Genomic DNA, 5,588 nt, shown 5'->3' with positions numbered 1-5,588 from the left:
CATACTTTTGTCACTTTTGTTGATACTTAAATTAAATTTGATTAATTTAAGAATATTTTATTTATTATTTTTTATTAATTTATAACTATGATTCTGATAGTTTTTTGTTTTTTAACCTTGAAAAGAGAGTTGAATTATGATTGTTTTAGATTTTTACTTGTTTTTTTTTTTTTTTTGTTGGAAGTGCAATGAATGTGATTTACGCAAAAGATTTTTTCTTTTTGTCATAAGAGAGAGAAGAGAATTATATGTATCATGAGGTTTATTTTCGGTCTTCATCATAATCTATAGTAAAATTTTTACTATAACTGAATTAATAATAGTTATCAATTCTAAGAATTAAATTCTAATTCATATAGAACTCAAAAGCTCAAATAATTAAGTTCAATATTTTTTTTAACAAGCTGATTTCAATATAATAAAGTGAAGTAATAGAAACTAAATAAATTAAAAATAACATAAGAATATAAAATTTATCTTAAAAGATTTTTGATATTATCATCAATAATTAAAAAGATTCGCACGACTTTATTCCTTATGATTAAGAAAGGATTTGTTGATTATCACCTTCAAATATATTTTTTCGTTTTGAAATATTTTTCTATTTTTTTTATCCAAACACTATAAATAATCACAAACAAACACATTAACTATTTTTTGTACTCCTCTTTTCTATTGTGAACTCTTATCTAATTTTTAAAGTATTCTTTTAATATGTCTGAAACAGATTATAATCTACCAAAATCAGATAACTATACGTATCACATCTGTCAAGTAAAATCGCAACTAAAAAACAAGTGGTGAATATATATTCAATCCTTCTTACATAATACATAGACCTTCCTAATTTATAATTTCTATTCTACTCCGTCTTTCTTTTATATTCACTCTACCTATTAATACAATAAACTAAACAAACAATTCCATATATTATTGGTGAAACTAAATTTTTCAAATAGTTTTAGTGAAGCTGTAAGTTGTAACGCCCTTGAAAAGTATTTTCGCTTACAACACCTGCACAAATAAATTAAAAAAAAATACATATTTTCTATTAAACTTTCACCGGACTATATTCTCTTTGTTATATGCTAGTTTAATTGGCTTTAACGTATTATGCAACTAATTCACTAGTTTTAACTCTTATTGGTATAACTCTCGCATCCATTGATTGAAAAGTTTAAATCACTCTAACTTATTCCAAAATTTACAATTTCTTATAATAGATTCTCTTTGGCTTGAAACTGAAAAAAATCTCAAAAACTGATTTTTCAAAAAACTATTTTATAGCCACACATCTTTTTAAAAATAAGTTATTCTTCTATCATTTATCTTCATAAACAACTCAATAATTATTTTATCTTTTACATGTTGTTCCTTAATCTATAATTGACAGATATTTTTTCATAAACCTCTTCTAATATGAATTATCTGGTTGGATAATATCTCATTGAATTTTAAATTATTACAAAAACAAACCATTTTTATTCATAGCAAATACTCTTCCTTTAAAAAATCTTACTACCACTTAAACAAAAATATTGTGTTATGAATTATCACATTTTTCACTCTTAGACCACCTAATTTTTTAGAATCTGCACTAGTTCCTACCTAATTAAACTTAGTAAACTTCTAATTGTTTATTTAATTTAGGAAATAGAAATTGTATAAACTATACATAAATTCATATCTTAGAATCATCACTAAATTTAAACAAAGTTTAGAATCATCTAAATATTAATCCAGCTTAAAAAAAAACAACGTGGATTAAACTCAAGTTTATTCCTTCAAAAAATACCATTAAAAAAATAAAGCTATGATTTTTTTTTATAATATAATCTATCTTTCTTACATTTTTTTATTCTTAATTTTTTTATATTATGATTTCTCATATAAGTATAATATATATCAGTTTATTACATTACAAATAGAGATAGAATAAAAAAAATATTCGATGTGATCATAATGAAAAAAAAGAAACTTGTATGTTGTATTTGCTCTTTTTTTTAAGTTTATTATCCTTAAAAATTATCAATTATATAATGATGGTCAAATATTTAAAATTGAATTTCTTTCCTCTTGAATTTCAGATTCATTGCTGCCATAATCATTCATTCATTTGACCGTTTGTAATAGTTGAAAAATCTTCCAAATTGATTTTCCTTAGCTTGGTCCTTTCATATATGACGATTAGGATGGCAAAAGTTCTTGAGACGTGGAGATTTTTTTGGGACGATTTCGAATGGAGATTCGGCTGTGAAAATTTTATTTATAAAAATGAAGATAGGAGATAAAAAAATTTTAAGATAGGAGTGAGAATCCGAGTAGGAATTTCTTCTTCGTCTTCACTAATTTTTGAAATTCATAAATTTATTAAATTGTCTTTAATAATTTATTTCTCATGTATATTTTTTAGTCATTTCACACACATGCACGTACGCACGCACGCAAACTTAAAACTCCTAAATCTCATTTATATAACCTTTTTTCAATTTAAAGATCCCTAACATTGTCCATGCCATCACCTTCACCGCATCGTGCTCTTTATTTGCAGCGTTCCTTTCTGTAACTCTGGCGTTGTGTCTATTCTCCTCTCTGTTGTCGCATTTTTCACCTCGTCCACTCTTCTGTCTTCTGGTTCGCCGTTGTGTCCCCCACTGCGTCATTTCGAAAGACGTCATCATCTTGTCATTTATACTTTTTATATAAAATCTTGTTATTTTTTATAGGATGGATATTTGTAGTTTTATTCATATGAAAATTAATAATTAATTAAAACTATCAAATAAATGGAGAATGGGGTCATCATAGAAAATGAGTCCGGTAGAAAATGGAGATAGAGAGCAATATTTTCCTACAGTAAAAAATGGGAACGGGGATAAAAAGTAAATCTGGAGACGAAAATAGAAAACAGAGAGGCATCTCCTGCCCCTGCCCTGCCCTGTTCACATCCCTAATGACGGTAAGTGACGCATGATTTGATCCAAATTAATTAATTAAAACTTTCCGTTTAGGGCAACAACTTAAGAAACGTACCAAGATTTGTGCTATATCAATTTTGAATATAAATATCCAACACGCATTATATATGTTCCTGTGTGAATCTGGACGCTCCAAGGTATAGCTCGTCCTGCTGGAACTCAGACCAGCTTTCCTTGGAGCAGAAAGGGATGGAACGTCGTCTATTTGCTGGGGAGGCGGCATTAGGCACCTGCAAAGGGACTCCAACGCTCAAGTGAGTAAGAGTGTGAAGTAATGTAGAGTAAAACTGAATGTATTGCGTACCTGTGACTAGGCTAGTCACCTGTATATATATTATTAGCTTGTAGACGGTTATTTGTATTTTTGTTAGGTTTGACAAAGTCATGGCTACTATTATTTCGGCCGTTGGAGTTGTGGTAGCTTAGTTGGAGAGATCTACGAAAAAGTTATATTAGTTATCTTGTTTCGCTGATTCTGATTCCGGAGTCGTTGGTATAATCCGATTTAAAGGGGACGGATCATAGCCCCCAAGGTCGGCCTGTTTTGAGAAGTCAAGCTATAAACAGGATGAGCTTAATTCGAGTTGTAGTTTGGGATCAAGATCAGTGAAAGCCCCCAAGGTCACCCTTGTTTATTAGTGGCTCTGAAAGCTTGTGACCGTGGTTTGGTAGGGATGCCGAGGTATGGATGGATCAAATTTTGTTTAGGTATACCTCGGGATTGGAGTGATAGATTCCTTTAGTTTTGTTTGATTTTTGAAGGTTTTGATACGTTTTCGCGATAAATTTGAATTTTGTTTCTGATATGTGTTGGGAAAGAGAGAGTGGAAATTTGATAGGACTTCTGTAAAATTTAATGTGAGTCGGGAATCGAGGAGGTTTTCTTTTCTCTGTCCACGATCGTAATGTTGGTGTATTAGATGAATGGCTCAGATTTTGTTGGGGGTTTCGAAGGGTCGTGTCTATAGTGGGCTTTGAAAGAGGTTGGACTTTAGTTTGCTTTCAGTTTTTCGAATTAATCGTGAAGATGCGCAAGAAAGGTTAGGTTTTCTTTCTTATCTCGATTTTTATGTTTATGCTGTTGGTCTATTTTTTCTAATGGAGAAAGGGAAAAGTGTTGTGGGTAGGGGCGTTAGGGGTCGGAAAAAGAAGGGGGTTACTGATAGTGAGAAAAAAATTGTTGAGGAGGTGTGGGTATGGGATCCTAGAGACCCTTTTGCATGGGTGGCAGAGTTGGTTAGAGAGTATGCTTCCGTTTTTGGTGACGAGCATAGTTTGGCTCAGTTGGGTGCGTCTTCTTCATGGGTCAGGGAGGGTAGTGGTATTAATCTCGTGTTTTTGCCATGCTGTTCTTCCGATCGTGTGTATCATCGCGGGGAGGGGTTTGAATATGTTTTCATGTATAGTTGCGTTTTTGTTGATTTGGGCGTGAAATTTTCTTTTTCCGAGTTTGAATGTGGGGTTTTGATGCAAATTAAGTGTGCGCCTTCTCAATTGCATCCAAATTAGTGGGCTTTTGTTAGGGCTTTCTAGGTTTTGATGTCTTGTCTTGATATGGTTCCTTCGTTAGAATATTTTTTTGCGTTGTTTCAATGTAAGGGTGTGAGGAAAGGGGGTTGGGTAAACTTGGCTAGTGCTCCTGGTCGTTCTATTTTTAGTCTATATAAGTCATCGTACAAGGGTTTTAAGTCGATGATTGTGAAAGTAACTGTTGCTGTTGATGAGTTTCCGTGGTATGTGGATGACTGCTTGTTAGAAAGGTTTCCCTTGTTTTGGTGTGTCCGAGACCTAGGCAAATTCTTGGGTTGGAGAGGATGGAATATGAAAATGAGATGTTGGTAGAGTTTTTGGTTAACAATATATCCTCTTCAAGTTTGTTATCTATTATGGAAATTCTGGAGTTGGAATCTGATAGTGATGCATTGTTGAGTTATATTGGTAAGTTGTGGTTTGTTTTGTTGTGTAGTATGTTTGTTGATTGTTGGCTTGATTTGTGTTCTGTTTCTTTTGTAGTCAAAAAAGCTCTGAAAGTGACTTCGAATAGTTTGAGAGCATTTTTTTGAACGAAGAATGTGGAGCGGCAAGGTTCGAGTAGTCATACTGTGGCTGAGAAAGGGGCGGAGGTGGATCAGCCGTCACCTGTCAAGAAGGTGAGTTATAAGAGAAAAAGGGAGAGTAAGAAAGAAAAGGTTTGAGGGTGGCCGAGGATAGGTTCGGTGGGAAGGAGATCAATCTAGAGCAAGTGAAAAGGTTTACTGACAACCAGAGGAATCTTCATGGGTATAGGGGTGAGCAGGACTTGATCTCTCTTTGGGGTGAGCACTTCCCGTTTAGTATGGTGGCTGATGAGTATTGCCAGAACCTAGCTGATGTCAAGCTTGTTCAGGAGGTTGGCGATATGGGAGTTTGTCAGTATCTTCAGGTATAATATCTTTATTTGTCTTGTTTTAGTGGTGGTAGTTGATGTCGTTGTGATTTGTCTTGTTAGCTATTTTAGGTGATAGGAGCTCGGCTGGTGTCGATCGGCCGAACGCAAGAGCAGAAGCATTTGAGGGATTCATTTGATAAGGCTTCGGTTGATCAGCTGATGCAGGATAATTTGGAGAAGGG

This window comes from Arachis stenosperma, chromosome 5 (genome assembly GCF_014773155.1).
Source record: "Arachis stenosperma cultivar V10309 chromosome 5, arast.V10309.gnm1.PFL2, whole genome shotgun sequence".
Classification (NCBI taxonomy): domain Eukaryota; kingdom Viridiplantae; phylum Streptophyta; class Magnoliopsida; order Fabales; family Fabaceae; genus Arachis; species Arachis stenosperma.
This window is presented reverse-complemented; position numbering follows the sequence as displayed.